The sequence below is a fragment of the Salmo trutta genome, unplaced genomic scaffold (genome assembly GCF_901001165.1).
Source record: "Salmo trutta unplaced genomic scaffold, fSalTru1.1, whole genome shotgun sequence".
Classification (NCBI taxonomy): domain Eukaryota; kingdom Metazoa; phylum Chordata; class Actinopteri; order Salmoniformes; family Salmonidae; genus Salmo; species Salmo trutta.
This window is the reverse complement of record NW_021822231.1, coordinates 1-16,425: the sequence shown is the minus strand read 5'-3', so window position 1 is coordinate 16,425 and position 16,425 is coordinate 1. Positions and strand designations below refer to the sequence as shown.

Here is a 16,425-nt window from a genome sequence, read left to right as displayed (position 1 = left end):
ATCAGAGACCATTGACAGACATTTAGGTATAGTATAGCAGCAGGTATAGGAACTTGTCATCTTTCATGTTCAACAACACACCAATCACATGTGACAATAGGAAACAAAGCAGGTCAAAAGCGAGCTTACTGTAAATCCAGGAAGGTCTTTCCACATCACTATAAATGGAAAGATAGCATCTCTGGGTGGGCTCAAATCACCAACCTTTAAACTAACGGCCTAAGGCGCTAACCAACTGCGCCACAGAGACTTGTGATTATATTGACCCTCAGCAGGCCAAAGTCTCATGTAAGGGATTACCCCCCTGATTTGGACAAAATAACATGGCAACATATTGGCATAGCACGAATCATACACACGATTGCAAAAACCACCCAAAGCGGCCCATCTCCGGGCCAATCATATGGCAATTTTCCGATGGCAATTGCCAATTGTAACACCCCAAATTTCCTTTAGATGGCGAGCGTGCTCCACCTTGGTTTTTCATACAGCAAATGATACCCAATTCTTACCCAAGTCTCAGATTTTGATAAAATGATATTTTTTTTGAAAACTTAGCATCTTGTAAAAAAGTGGTTTCTGGACCGTTTTTTCGAATTTTTTTCGATTGTTATGTCAATTACACATGTATAAGAGCTGTATGAACATGCTTCTGACGTTTTTTATTGATGTCGTTTTTTGGGTTGCTTTTGCTTGTGCGCAAGGCATATGATTTGTGCATTTTGAATATGATTTCATAGGAAAAAAGTGACATTTTTTTTTTCATTTTTTTTGCAAAATGACATATCCAATGCTTTTTTTGGTCACTTGTGGAAGTATTGCAAGTGCCAAATTACAGCAAATATCCAAAAGATAGCTAGAGCTCTCCGCAGTGAATTTTCATATTGCAAATGTAACACAATTCAAGTCCCAAGTGTCAAATTTTGAAAAAATGACATATTTTTTGAAAACTTTTCAACCCTAAAAAAGTGGTTTCTGGACCGTTTTTCGAATTTTTTTTTATTTTTATGTCAATTACACATGTATAAGAGCTGTATGGACATACTTTTGACATATTTTATTGACATAATTTTTTGGGTTGTTTTTGCTTGTGCATAAGGCATATGTTTTGTGCATTTGGAATATGATTTCATAGGAAGTCAAAAGTGACATATTTGCTTGTGCATAAGGCATATGATTTGTGCATTTGGAATATGATTTCATAGGAAGTCAAAAGTGACAAATTTATATTTTTTGCCAAATGCCATTAGAAATGTGCAAATGAAATGTCCAATTCTTTTTTTGTCAATTATACATGTATGAAAGTATTGAATGTGCCAAATCAGTATGTTTGTCCGTTTGCCATGTACGATCATAGGAAGTCGGTTTCCAAACCCAAAAGTCAGTGAACCATGGTCCAAATGGCATTTATACTGCCCAAATGATATATATCCCTATGTTGAGCCATCAATCAACGCAGATGGTCTACTTGTCATGTATGATGAGGGAGAAGTGGGACTCTGTTGCTTTTAACATTTTTAACGAATTTGACATGCTCAGAATGCATAATTGACTGGCCCGATGATCTCGGGATGGCCGTGCAGTGACTGTGGTTCCTCTCCATCGCTCGTTGTGTTGATTTCATCATGTCAACTTTGGTGATATTTTTTGCTGTTGAATCATCTTGCAAATGCGCGTTACATTTGCAATATTGCGCGTTACGTTTGCAATATGATTCAATGGGCATTTAGCATCACAAATTTAGGCATGCTCAAAAATACTGCAGAAATGCATTATTGACTGGCTCGATGAACTCGGGATGGCCGGGCAGTGACTGTGGTTCCTCTCCATTGCTCGTCACCCAGCAGTCAGCGTCCATCAGTCAATTAGATGTCATTTTGACACCAAACTGATAGCATCTGACACCAAATCCACTTTTTCCAACTCGTATAGAAGCCAACTATCACATATGTCAGAGAAGGCCCATAATTCACAGTGCTTTCAATTTTAACCATAAAAAAACCTAAAACACATAGTTACGTTATAGCTGCGGGTCCAGCTCTGACATTATGTGTAGGCCTATGTGAGGCGACCCCGAATCCCAAGTTTCGGCTCGATAGGTCATTCGGTGCCCGAGCAATGGCCTAATTGGTGCTGAAAATCCACTTTTTCAGGGCGTTACTACGGGGTCCCTGAATGAGCTATCGGACAGAGACATTGGGGTCCGTCTCTACGGGCCGAGGCGGTTTCAATGCACCTAGTCTTGCGACTCTGGGACATTTCTAAATGTCGCCATGTCCGTGATATTGAAAATGAATTGAAAATATTGCAAATGTACGAGGTGGTTTCTCGGTCAGAGAACCTTCTAGAGCCCCATAAATCACCGTGCACTATCGACTTGAGCTCTAGGACAGGTTTCTAAAATTTCGGAGCTCTAGGTCTGACGGTTCTTGAATCGTTTCAACAAAAGTAACTATTGAAGGCGGTATAAGACTCTAAGCCCCACACTATGTCCCTATGGCCAAATTGTGTGTGTGTGTTTTTTTTTTTTTTGCAAAAAGAATAGACACACGTTGTCTTTGGGGTAGGCATATACAGAATCCTCAATATGAAGTCTCTACCTAAAGAATTGGCTGGATGACATAGGGTTGAGTTGCGTGATTTTCACTATATGCTGGTTGACCATATGACAATAGCTCTTTGCTGTTTTTAACAACTTCCGGTTGTCACAGGAAGCTCTTACTCAACACATGTTGTCTTTGGGTTAGACATAAACAGAATCCTGAATATGAAGTCTCTACCTTAAGAATTGACTGAATAACAGATGGTTGAGTTGCGTGATTTTCACTATATGCCGGTTGACCATATGACAATAGCTCTTGGCTGTTTTTAACAACTTCCGGTTGTCACAGGAAGCTCTTGCTTCACACACGTTGTCTTTGGGGTAGACATAAACAGAATCCTGAATATGAAGTCTCTACCTTAAGAATTGACTGAATGACAGATGGTTGAGTTGCGTGATTTTCACTATCTGCAGGTTGCTTATATGACAATAGCTCTAGGGTGATTTTAACATTTTCCGGTTGCTCCAGGAACCTTAGAATCGACACAGGTAGACCTCACAGTAGCCTGATGGATTGTTATAGAAGACAGGTTCATAAGGCATTCATAACCCACATAGACTTCAGGTTGAATTTAGGAGAATTGTCAATGTATTCCTATGGGGAGAGAAGTCATTGCACACAGTTTGATCTAAACACCTTCTTTTCACTGTGAAGGGTTAATGCCACAGGGTCAAGGTTAGGCTTGCACAGATCGGGAGGACCTCAGGAACGCTCCTGAGGTTGAATTGTGCTTCTAACCCTAATGGTTCTCTCACTGTCACCCATAAGCACTTGACATATTGGTGCAGGCCTCATTTTGGGCCTAGTTTTCTCACGGTCGCTGCGCTCATACCGAGCAAGCTACGGTCAAGCGGGGCGTCTCATTGAACTCGTCTCAGCCTAGAGATAATGGTAATGCCATTGCAGGCTCTTTGTGTCTTTAAGCACCGCTCTGTGTCACTCCGTCCTTGCTGTGTGTGTGTTTGAGAGAGCTTTTCTTTGACATCTGATGGGATAAATGACTGATTTACAGTTCATGAGGGTTGCCTAGTCACACATATGAAGTTGTGGAAAGATCTGACCTTTTTAACCCTTCAAAGCAGCCCCTATGACACCATTATAAGGCATTTCTGGTTGACACAGGAATCTGAACGTTAGGCTCTTATAGAATATTGAGTTTTAAGTGTTTCTGTTAAGAACTGACTTATTTACAGAGGGTTGAACAAGTGTGTGTTGTTTCAGAAAATCACAGAAAATCACAGAAATCTCGCAGAGCTCCGAAACCTGCCTTAACGGACTCATCTGAACACGCTGCAACTGGATATGTAACTTTTTTGAAAAAAAAAACCTCTTGTTGTTGAATATCACCAATGTGTCATTGTACAATTTCTCTGAAATGAACATTGGTAAATGCATGGTTCCTTTTCTCCTGACACCGTAGGCTCATGTAGTTTGATGTGAAGCGGTCAAATCAGCACTCTATTTTCCTGTTTGACTTTCAATCCCAGAAAAATAGCCTTAACTCGAAAAGCGTCGAGGCCTCGACTCCATCCTGTTCGGGGCCAACTGCCCATTATGCCAAACCCACGCAGACCGAGTTTCGTCTTCGAATTGTCTTCGGTTTAGGAGAAAAAGCCGTGTCGCATTTGGTGATATATGTTACATTTGCAATATGATTCCATACGCCCTCTCGTGGAATAATCCGGGACTGCAAGAAAATGACCAAAATTTGAAAATTTTATTAAACGGAAACCGAAGGTCCGAGAGACTCCGTTCGATGACTTCCTGGAAGATCCGGCCCCCGCGATCGGCCCGACGCCGTCCGCGGATTTATCGGACGTGGTCGGACGTCTAGTAAGGGAGGGTACATTTGCAACATGGACTTTCTCACTAACCATACGGATGGCGCACGCGATGTCCCTTCATGTATGGAAGCTCACTACAAGTCAGGAAGTTTCACATCGCTACAATCTGAAAAATGTCATCCATGGGTGGTGTCGAAGCACCAATCTTTAGATAGATTGTCAAACACACTAACTGATTGCACTAGAGAGGCTTGTGTTGGCATTGACCCTCAGCAGGACAAAGTAACAGGGAATCTCATTACAGGTCCAGGATGTCACATCCGCATCATGGAGCACAACAAACTGAAAACTCTCGTCCCTTGGTGGGCTTGATCCACCAACCATTAGATTAACAGTCTAATGCGCTAACCAATTGCGCCACAGAGACTTGTGGTATGTCTGACCCTGACACTTGATCGCTGGCCACCCGTGATCTCATCCAACTGTTCATGGAGTTTACGAAACAACAACACTTTGTTCCAATGGTTGTGTCAACGTGCATCGAAAGTACCGCAACATTTTCAAGGAAGTAGCCCTGTAGTTTTCTAACGTTTGTTAGCTTTTTGAATGGCCTTAAAAGGGCAAAAATGTAGCACAATGTTCGTCAGCGCAACATTATATAAATGGCATCTGGCAGGAGTAAATTCAGCCACAATCACAAATATAATTTGATAAATATATATCTTAAACATCTGCGTTTTCACGAATGTAATATATGATCGCCAAGCCCATTCAAAATAATTAGGGGACTGACCCCAGAAGAATGATGTAATGGCGAGTCACTTTCATGGCGTACAGGCACACATATTCACACAAACACACACATACTGGACCAACATTGTCCTTCAAGCGAGATACATTTAAATGCTAAGGGTTTTCATGCCAGATTGACATCATTTACATTGTCATACTTGCCGGATTAATATGAATAAATGATATGTTCCATGGAGACCACAGAATGATCAAGCTATTGAGTAACAGAAGATCAGAGACCATTGACAGACATTTAGGTATAGTATAGCAGCAGGTATAGGAACTTGTCATATTTCATGTTCAACAACACACCAATCACATGTGACAATAGGAAACAAAGCAGGTCAAAAGCGAGCTTACTGTAAATCCAAGAAGGTCTTTCCACATCACTATAAATGGAAAGATAGCATCTCTGGGTGGGCTCAAATCACCAACCTTTAAACTAACGGCCAAAGGAGCCACAGAGACTTGTGATTATATTGACCCTCAGCAGGCCAAAGTCTCATGGAAGCTCACTACAAGTCAGGAAGTTTCACATCGCTACAATCTGAAAAATGTCATCTATGGGTGGTGTCGAAGCACCAATCTTTAGATAGATTGTCAAAACACTCTAACTGATTGCACTAGAGAGGCTTTTGTTGGCATTGACCCTCAGCAGGACAAAGTAACAGGGAATCTCATTACAGGTCCAGGATGTCACATCCACATCATGGAGCACAACAAACTGAAAACTCTCATCCCTGGGTGGGCTTGAACCACCAACCTTTAGATTAACAGTCTAACTCGCTAACCAATTGTGCCACAGAGACTTGTTGCGTGTCTGGCCCTGACACTTGATCGCTGGCCATCCGTGATCTCATCCAACTGTACATGGAGTTTACGAAACAACAACACTTTGTTCCAATGGTTGTGTCAACGTGCATCGAAAGTGCCGCAACATTTTCAAGGAAGTAGCCCTGTAGTTTTCTAACGTTTGTTAGGTTTTTGAATGGCCTTAAAACCTCTACGGGCTACAGGGGCAGTATTGAGAATTTTGGAAAAAATATGTGCCCATTTTTAACTGCCACCTACACCAACTCAGAAGCTAGGATATGCATATTATTACCAGATTTGGATAGAAAACACTCTTAATTTTCTAAAACTGTTTGAATGGTGTCTGTAAGTATAACACAACTCATATGGCAGGCAAAAACCTGAGAAAACCTGAGAGAAAAAAATAATTTTGTGGCTGTACTATTTTTTTTGAGTCATTGTTTTATAGATACCACAGTGAGAAAGGATTCATTTCGCAACTCCTACGGCTTCCACTAGATGTCAGCGATCTTTATAAAGTTTTTTGAAGCGTCTATGATGAACAGAGAGCAAATAAGAATGCAGTGAAGTTGACGTCTCTGGGATGTCGTCACTTCCATTATTGCCTGCACCTGCGCAATCATGAGACACGAGACATTTTTCAAAAACGCTAATCTAGACATAGGAGAGGTCGGGTTGAAACATTACTGATGTTTCACGTTAAAAATGGCTCTAAAGATTGATGCTAAACAACGTTTGACATGTTTGAACGAACGTAAATAGATTATTTTTGTAACTTTTTTAACTTTTCGCCGTGACGTCACCCCCCGCGCTACTTTTTATTAGCCACCGAAGCGCTAACAACATGGAACAACTTGGAGTTATTTGGACATCAATTATGAACTTTGTCAAAAGAAACCACATTTGTTGTGGACCTGGGATTCCTGGAAGTGCCAATGGATGAAGATAATCAAAGGTAAGGGATTATTGACGATAGTATTATTGATATTACATGGTTACAAGATGATGCTAACCTATATAGCCTAGCCTATTGTTCTTAGCACAGCACCCGGTTTATTGCAGCTTGTGATTTCCCAGTAAAGTTATTTTGAAATCTGGCAATACAGTAGCATTTATGAAATGTTAAACTATAATTATTTGAATAACAATATTATAATTTACCAATGTTTTCGAATAGTAATTTAGAAAATTGTAACGTTGTTCACCGGAAGCATTTCAGAGAAGAAAAAAATCTGAATTTCAACGCTACTGTAAAATGCTGTTTTTGGATATAAATATGAACTTGATGGAACAAAAAATGCATGTATTGTATAACATAATGTCCTAGGAGTGTCATCTGATGGAGATTGTCAAAGGGTGTGCATAATTTTAGCTGGTTTCTGCTTTTGGTGACGCCTGACCTTGAATTGAAAATGGATGTTTGTACTTTTGTGGCTATGTACTGTCCTAACATAATCTAACTTTATGCTTTTGCCGTAAAGCCTCTTTGAAAATCGAACAATGTGGTTAGATTAAGGAGATGTTTATCTTTTAAATGGTGTAAAATAGTTGATTGTTTGAGAAATTGAAATTATTTGATTTTTGATGTTTTGAATTTCCAGCCTTGCTAGCAATCCCGTCTCAGGGTTCATTGCTAACCCGTAGCCCCAACAGGTAAGGGCAAAAATGTAGCACAATGTTCGTCAGCGCAACATTATATAAATGGCATCTGGCAGGAGTAAATTCAGCCACAATCACAAATATAATTTGATAAATATATATCTTAAACAACTGCGTTTTCACGAATGTAATATATGATCGCCAAGCCCATTCAAAATAATTAGGGGACTGACCCCGGAAGAATGATGTAATGGCGAGTCACTTTCATGGCGTATAGGCACACATATTTACACAAACACACACATACTGGACCAACATTGTCCTTCAAGCGAGATACATTTAAATGCTAAGGGTTTTCATGCCAGATTGACATCATTTACATTGTCATACTTGCCGGATTAATATGAATAAATGATATGTTCCATGGAGACCACAGAATGATCAAGCTATTGAGTAACAGAAGATCAGAGACCATTGACAGACATTTAGGTATAGTATAGCAGCAGGTATAGGAACTTGTCATCTTTCATGTTCAACAACACACCAATCACATGTGACAATAGGAAACAAAGCAGGTCAAAAGCGAGCTTACTGTAAATCCAGGAAGGTCTTTCCACATCACTATAAATGGAAAGATAGCATCTCTGGGTGGGCTCAAATCACCAACCTTTAAACTAACGGCCTAAGGCGCTAACCAATTGCGCCACAGAGACTTGTGATTATATTGACCCTCAGCAGGCCAAAGTCTCATGGAAGCTCACTACAAGTCAGGAAGTTTCACATCGCTACAATCTGAAAAATGTCATCCATGGGTGGTGTCGAAGCACCAATCTTTAGATAGATTGTCAAACACACTAACTGATTGCACTAGAGAGGCTTGTGTTGGCATTGACCCTCAGCAGGACAAAGTAACAGGGAATCTCATTACAGGTCCAGGATGTCACATCCGCATCATGGAGCACAACAAACTGAAAACTCTCGTCCCTGGGTGGGCTTGAACCACCAACCTTTAGATTAACAGTCTAACGCGCTAACCAATTGCGCCACAGAGACTTGTTGTATGTCTGACCCTGACACTTGATCGCTGGCCATCCGTGATCTCATCCAACTGTACATGGAGTTTACGAAACAACAACACTTTCTTCCAATGGTTGTGTCAACGTGCATCGAAAGTGCCGCAACATTTTCAAGGAAGTAGCCCTGTAGTTCTCTAACGTTTGTTAGGTTTTTGAATGGCCTTAAAAGGGCAAAAATGTAGCACAATGTTCGTCAGCGCAACATTATATAAATGGCATCTGGCAGGAGTAAATTCAGCCACAATCACAAATATAATTTGATAAATATATATCTTAAACAACTGCGTTTTTACGAATGTAATATATGATCGCCAAGCCCATTCAAAATAATTAGGGGACTGACCCCGGAAGAATGATGTAATGGCGAGTCACTTTCATGGCGTATAGGCACACATATTCACACAAACACACACATACTGGACCAACATTGTCCTTCAAGCGAGATACATTTAAATGCTAAGGGTTTTCATGCCAGATTGACATCATTTACATTGTCATACTTGCCGGTTTAATATGAATAAATGATATGTTCCATGGAGACCACAGAATGATCAAGCTATTGAGTAACAGAAGATCAGAGACCATTGACATCCATTTAAGTATAGTATAGCAGCTGGTATAGGTTCTTGTCATCTTTCATGTTCAACAACACACCAATCACATGTGACAATAGGAAACAAAGCAGGTCAAAAGCGAGCTTACTGTAAATCCAGGAAGGTCTTTCCACATCACTATAAATGGAAAGATAGCATCTCTGGGTGGGCTCAAATCACCAACCTTTAAACTAACGGCCTAAGGCGCTAACCAACTGCGCCACAGAGACTTGTGATTATATTGACCCTCAGCAGGCCAAAGTCTCATGGAAGCTCACTACAAGTCAGGAAGTTTCACATCGCTACAATCTGAAAAATGTCATCCATGGGTGGTGTCGAAGCACCAATCTTTAGATAGATTGTCAAACACACTAACTGATTGCACTAGAGAGGCTTGTGTTGGCATTGACCCTCAGCAGGACAAAGTAACAGGGAATCTCATTACAGGTCCAGGATGTCACATCCGCATCATGGAGCACAACAAACTGAAAACTCTCGTCCCTGGGTGGGCTTGAACCACCAACCTTTAGATTAACAGTCTAACGCGCTAACCAATTGCGCCACAGAGACTTGTTGTATGTCTGACCCTGACACTTGATCGCTGGCCATCCGTGATCTCATCCAACTGTACATGGAGTTTACGAAACAACAACACTTTGTTCCAATGGTTGTGTCAACGTGCATCGAAAGTGCCGCAACATTTTCAAGGAAGTAGCCCTGTAGTTCTCTAACGTTTGTTAGGTTTTTGAATGGCCTTAAAAGGGCAAAAATGTAGCACAATGTTCGTCAGCGCAACATTATATAAATGGCATCTGGCAGGAGTAAATTCAGCCACAATCACAAATATAATTTGATAAATATATATCTTAAACAACTGCGTTTTCACGAATGTAATATATGATCGCCAAGCCCATTCAAAATAATTAGAGGACTGACCCCGGAAGAATGATGTAATGGCGAGTCACTTTCATGGCGTATAGGCACACATATTTACACAAACACACACATACTGGACCAACATTGTCCTTCAAGCGAGATACATTTAAATGCTAAGGGTTTTCATGCCAGATTGACATCATTTACATTGTCATACTTGCCGGATTAATATGAATAAATGATATGTTCCATGGAGACCACAGAATGATCAAGCTATTGAGTAACAGAAGATCAGAGACCATTGACAGACATTTAAGTATAGTATAGCAGCAGGTATAGGAACTTGTCATCTTTCATGTTCAACAACACACCAATCACATGTGACAATAGGAAACAAAGCAGGTCAAAAGCGAGCTTACTGTAAATCCAGGAAGGTCTTTCCACATCACTATAAATGGAAAGATAGCATCTCTGGGTGGGCTCAAATCACCAACCTTTAAACTAACGGCCTAAGGCGCTAACCAATTGCGCCACAGAGACTTGTGATTATATTGACCCTCAGCAGGCCAAAGTCTCATGGAAGCTCACTACAAGTCAGGAAGTTTCACATCGCTACAATCTGAAAAATGTCATCCATGGGTGGTGTCGAAGCACCAATCTTTAGATAGATTGTCAAACACACTAACTGATTGCACTAGAGAGGCTTGTGTTGGCATTGACCCTCAGCAGGACAAAGTAACAGGGAATCTCATTACAGGTCCAGGATGTCACATCCGCATCATGGAGCACAACAAACTGAAAACTCTCGTCCCTGGGTGGGCTCGAACCACCAACCTTTAGATTAACAGTCTAACGCGCTAACCAATTGCGCCACAGAGACTTGTTGTATGTCTGACCCTGACACTTGATCGCTGGCCATCCGTGATCTCATCCAACTGTACATGGAGTTTACGAAACAACAACACTTTCTTCCAATGGTTGTGTCAACGTGCATCGAAAGTGCCGCAACATTTTCAAGGAAGTAGCCCTGTAGTTCTCTAACGTTTGTTAGGTTTTTGAATGGCCTTAAAAGGGCAAAAATGTAGCACAATGTTCGTCAGCGCAACATTATATAAATGGCATCTGGCAGGAGTAAATTCAGCCACAATCACAAATATAATTTGATAAATATATATCTTAAACAACTGCGTTTTCACGAATGTAATATATGATCGCCAAGCCCATTCAAAATAATTAGGGGACTGTCCCCGGAAGAATGATGTAATGGCGAGTCACTTTCATGGCGTATAGGCACACATATTCACACAAACACACACATACTGGACCAACATTGTCCTTCAAGCGAGATACATTTAAATGCTAAGGGTTTTCATGCCAGATTGACATAATTTACATTGTCATACTTGCCGGATTAATATGAATAAATGATATGTTCCATGGAGACCACAGAATGATCAAGCTATTGAGTAACAGAAGATCAGAGACCATTGACAGACATTTAGGTATAGTATAGCAGCAGGTATAGGAACTTGTCATCTTTCATGTTCAACAACACACCAATCACATGTGACAATAGGAAACAAAGCAGGTCAAAAGCGAGCTTACTGTAAATCCAGGAAGGCCTTTCCACATCACTATAAATGGAAAGATAGCATCTCTGGGTGGGCTCAAATCACCAACCTTTAAACTAACAGCCTAAGGCGCTAACCAACTGCGCCACAGAGACTTGTGATTATATTGACCCTCAGCAGGCCAAAGTCTCATGGAAGCTCACTACAAGTCAGGAAGTTTCACATCGCTACAATCTGAAAAATGCCATCCATGGGTGGTGTCGAAGCACCAATCTTTAGATAGATTGTCAAACACACTAACTGATTGCACTAGAGAGGCTTGTGTTGGCATTGACCCTCAGCAGGACAAAGTAACAGGGAATCTCATTACAGGTCGAGGATGTCACATCCGCATCATGGAGCACAACAAACTGAAAACTCTCGTCCCTGGGTGGGCTCGAACCACCAACCTTTAGATTAACAGTCTAACGCGCTAACCAATTGCGCCACAGAGACTTGTTGTATGTCTGACCCTGACACTTGATCGCTGGCCATCCGTGATCTCATCCAACTGTACATGGAGTTTACGAAACAACAACACTTTGTTCCAATGGTTGTGTCAACGTGCATCGAAAGTGCCGCAACATTTTCAAGGAAGTAGCCCTGTAGTTCTCTAACGTTTGTTAGGTTTTTGAATGGCCTTAAAAGGGCAAAAATGTAGCACAATGTTCGTCAGCGCAACATTATATAATTGGCATCTGGCAGGAGTAAATTCAGCCACAATCACAAATATAATTTGATAAATATATATCTTAAACAACTGCGTTTTCACGAATGTAATATATGATCGCCAAGCCCATTCAAAATAATTAGGGGACTGACCCCGGAAGAATGATGTAATGGCGAGTCACTTTCATGGCGTATAGGCACACATATTCACACAAACACACACATACTGGACCAACATTGTCCTTCAAGCGAGATACATTTAAATGCTAAGGGTTTTCATGCCAGATTGACATAATTTACATTGTCATACTTGCCGGATTAATATGAATAAATGATATGTTCCATGGAGACCACAGAATGATCAAGCTATTGAGTAACAGAAGATCAGAGACCATTGACAGACATTTAGGTATAGTATAGCAGCAGGTATAGGAACTTGTCATCTTTCATGTTCAACAACACACCAATCACATGTGACAATAGGAAACAAAGCAGGTCAAAAGCGAGCTTACTGTAAATCCAGGAAGGTCTTTCCACATCACTATAAATGGAAAGATAGCATCTCTGGGTGGGCTCAAATCACCAACCTTTAAACTAACGGCCTAAGGCGCTAACCAACTGCGCCACAGAGACTAGTGATTATATTGACCCTCAGCAGGCCAAAGTCTCATGGAAGCTCACTACAAGTCAGGAAGTTTCACATCGCTACAATCTGAAAAATGTCATCCATGGGTGGTGTCGAAGCACCAATCTTTAGATAGATTGTCAAACACACTAACTGATTGCACTAGAGAGGCTTGTGTTGGCATTGACCCTCAGCAGGACAAAGTAACAGGGAATCTCATTACAGGTCGAGGATGTCACATCCGCATCATGGAGCACAACAAACTGAAAACTCTCGTCCCTGGGTGGGCTCGAACCACCAACCTTTAGATTAACAGTCTAACGCGCTAACCAATTGCGCCACAGAGACTTGTTGTATGTCTGACCCTGACACTTGATCGCTGGCCATCCGTGATCTCATCCAACTGTACATGGAGTTTACGAAACAACAACACTTTGTTCCAATGGTTGTGTCAACGTGCATCGAAAGTGCCGCAACATTTTCAAGGAAGTAGCCCTGTAGTTCTCTAACGTTTGTTAGGTTTTTGAATGGCCTTAAAAGGGCAAAAATGTAGCACAATGTTCGTCAGCGCAACATTATATAAATGGCATCTGGCAGGAGTAAATTCAGCCACAATCACAAATATAATTTGATAAATATATATCTTAAACAACTGCGTTTTCACGAATGTAATATATGATCGCCAAGCCCATTCAAAATAATTAGGGGACTGTCCCCGGAAGAATGATGTAATGGCGAGTCACTTTCATGGCGTATAGGCACACATATTCACACAAACACACACATACTGGACCAACATTGTCCTTCAAGCGAGATACATTTAAATGCTAAGGGTTTTCATGCCAGATTGACATAATTTACATTGTCATACTTGCCGGATTAATATGAATAAATGATATGTTCCATGGAGACCACAGAATGATCAAGCTATTGAGTAACAGAAGATCAGAGACCATTGACAGACATTTAGGTATAGTATAGCAGCAGGTATAGGAACTTGTCATCTTTCATGTTCAACAACACACCAATCACATGTGACAATAGGAAACAAAGCAGGTCAAAAGCGAGCTTACTGTAAATCCAGGAAGGTCTTTCCACATCACTATAAATGGAAAGATAGCATCTCTGGGTGGGCTCAAATCACCAACCTTTAAACTAACGGCCTAAGGCGCTAACCAACTGCGCCACAGAGACTAGTGATTATATTGACCCTCAGCAGGCCAAAGTCTCATGGAAGCTCACTACAAGTCAGGAAGTTTCACATCGCTACAATCTGAAAAATGCCATCCATGGGTGGTGTCGAAGCACCAATCTTTAGATAGATTGTCAAACACACTAACTGATTGCACTAGAGAGGCTTGTGTTGGCATTGACCCTCAGCAGGACAAAGTAACAGGGAATCTCATTACAGGTCGAGGATGTCACATCCGCATCATGGAGCACAACAAACTGAAAACTCTCGTCCCTGGGTGGGCTCGAACCACCAACCTTTAGATTAACAGTCTAACGCGCTAACCAATTGCGCCACAGAGACTTGTTGTATGTCTGACCCTGACACTTGATCGCTGGCCATCCGTGATCTCATCCAACTGTACATGGAGTTTACGAAACAACAACACTTTGTTCCAATGGTTGTGTCAACGTGCATCGAAAGTGCCGCAACATTTTCAAGGAAGTAGCCCTGTAGTTCTCTAACGTTTGTTAGGTTTTTGAATGGCCTTAAAAGGGCAAAAATGTAGCACAATGTTCGTCAGCGCAACATTATATAAATGGCATCTGGCAGGAGTAAATTCAGCCACAATCACAAATATAATTTGATAAATATATATCTTAAACAACTGCGTTTTCACGAATGTAATATATGATCGCCAAGCCCATTCAAAATAATTAGGGGACTGACCCCGGAAGAATGATGTAATGGCGAGTCACTTTCATGGCGTATAGGCACACATATTCACACAAACACACACATACTGGACCAACATTGTCCTTCAAGCGAGATACATTTAAATGCTAAGGGTTTTCATGCCAGATTGACATCAATTACATTGTCATACTTGCCGGATTAATATGAATAAATGATATGTTCCATGGAGACCACAGAATGATCAAGCTATTGAGTAACAGAAGATCAGAGACCATTGACAGACATTTAGGTATAGTATAGCAGCAGGTATAGGAACTTGTCATCTTTCATGTTCAACAACACACCAATCACATGTGACAATAGGAAACAAAGCAGGTCAAAAGCGAGCTTACTGTAAATCCAGGAAGGTCTTTCCACATCACTATAAATGGAAAGATAGCATCTCTGGGTGGGCTCAAATCACCAACCTTTAAACTAACGGCCTAAGGCGCTAACCAACTGCGCCACAGAGACTAGTGATTATATTGACCCTCAGCAGGCCAAAGTCTCATGGAAGCTCACTACAAGTCAGGAAGTTTCACATCGCTACAATCTGAAAAATGCCATCCATGGGTGGTGTCGAAGCACCAATCTTTAGATAGATTGTCAAACACACTAACTGATTGCACTAGAGAGGCTTGTGTTGGCATTGACCCTCAGCAGGACAAAGTAACAGGGAATCTCATTACAGGTCCGAGGATGTCATATCCGCATCATGGAGCACAACAAACTGAAAACTCTCGTCCCTGGGTGGGCTCGAACCACCAACCTTTAGATTAACAGTCTAACGCGCTAACCAATTGCGCCACAGAGACTTGTTGTATGTCTGACCCTGACACTTGATCGCTGGCCATCCGTGATCTCATCCAACTGTACATGGAGTTTACGAAACAACAACACTTTGTTCCAATGGTTGTGTCAACGTGCATCGAAAGTGCCGCAACATTTTCAAGGAAGTAGCCCTGTAGTTCTCTAACGTTTGTTAGGTTTTTGAATGGCCTTAAAAGGGCAAAAATGTAGCACAATGTTCGTCAGCGCAACATTATATAAATGGCATCTGGCAGGAGTAAATTCAGCCACAATCACAAATATAATTTGATAAATATATATCTTAAACAACTGCGTTTTACGAATGTAATATATGATCGCCAAGCCCATTCAAAATAATTAGGGGACTGACCCCGGAAGAATGATGTAATGGCGAGTCACTTTCATGGCGTATAGGCACACATATTCACACAAACACACACATACTGGACCAACATTGTCCTTCAAGCGAGATACATTTAAATGCTAAGGGTTTTCATGCCAGATTGACATAATTTACATTGTCATACTTGCCGGATTAATATGAATAAATGATATGTTCCATGGAGACCACAGAATGATCAAGCTATTGAGTAACAGAAGATCAGAGACCATTGACATCCATTTAAGTATAGTATAGCAGCAGGTATAGGTTCTTGTCATCTTTCATGT

At 41.0% G+C, this 16,425-nt stretch overlaps 9 non-coding genes across 9 annotated transcripts; all 9 read right to left on the bottom strand.

Moving 5' to 3' along the window:
* Positions 1-4,740: 4,740 nt before the first annotated feature.
* On the bottom strand, positions 4,741-4,814 carry trnan-guu (transfer RNA asparagine (anticodon GUU)). The gene has a single exon. It is a non-coding gene; the product is annotated as a tRNA-Asn (tRNA).
* A 1,100-nt stretch (positions 4,815-5,914) lies between these two features.
* Positions 5,915-5,988, bottom strand: trnan-guu (transfer RNA asparagine (anticodon GUU)). Its single transcript has one exon. It is a non-coding gene; the product is annotated as a tRNA-Asn (tRNA).
* Positions 5,989-8,570: 2,582 nt separating this feature from the next.
* On the bottom strand, positions 8,571-8,644 carry trnan-guu (transfer RNA asparagine (anticodon GUU)). The gene has a single exon. It is a non-coding gene; the product is annotated as a tRNA-Asn (tRNA).
* A 1,112-nt stretch (positions 8,645-9,756) lies between these two features.
* trnan-guu (transfer RNA asparagine (anticodon GUU)) lies at positions 9,757-9,830 on the bottom strand. The gene has a single exon. It is a non-coding gene; the product is annotated as a tRNA-Asn (tRNA).
* Positions 9,831-10,942: 1,112 nt separating this feature from the next.
* Positions 10,943-11,016, bottom strand: trnan-guu (transfer RNA asparagine (anticodon GUU)). Its single transcript has one exon. It is a non-coding gene; the product is annotated as a tRNA-Asn (tRNA).
* A 1,112-nt stretch (positions 11,017-12,128) lies between these two features.
* trnan-guu (transfer RNA asparagine (anticodon GUU)) lies at positions 12,129-12,202 on the bottom strand. The gene has a single exon. It is a non-coding gene; the product is annotated as a tRNA-Asn (tRNA).
* A 1,112-nt stretch (positions 12,203-13,314) lies between these two features.
* Positions 13,315-13,388, bottom strand: trnan-guu (transfer RNA asparagine (anticodon GUU)). Its single transcript has one exon. It is a non-coding gene; the product is annotated as a tRNA-Asn (tRNA).
* A 1,112-nt stretch (positions 13,389-14,500) lies between these two features.
* trnan-guu (transfer RNA asparagine (anticodon GUU)) lies at positions 14,501-14,574 on the bottom strand. The gene has a single exon. It is a non-coding gene; the product is annotated as a tRNA-Asn (tRNA).
* A 1,113-nt stretch (positions 14,575-15,687) lies between these two features.
* On the bottom strand, positions 15,688-15,761 carry trnan-guu (transfer RNA asparagine (anticodon GUU)). Its single transcript has one exon. It is a non-coding gene; the product is annotated as a tRNA-Asn (tRNA).
* Positions 15,762-16,425: the final 664 nt, after the last annotated feature.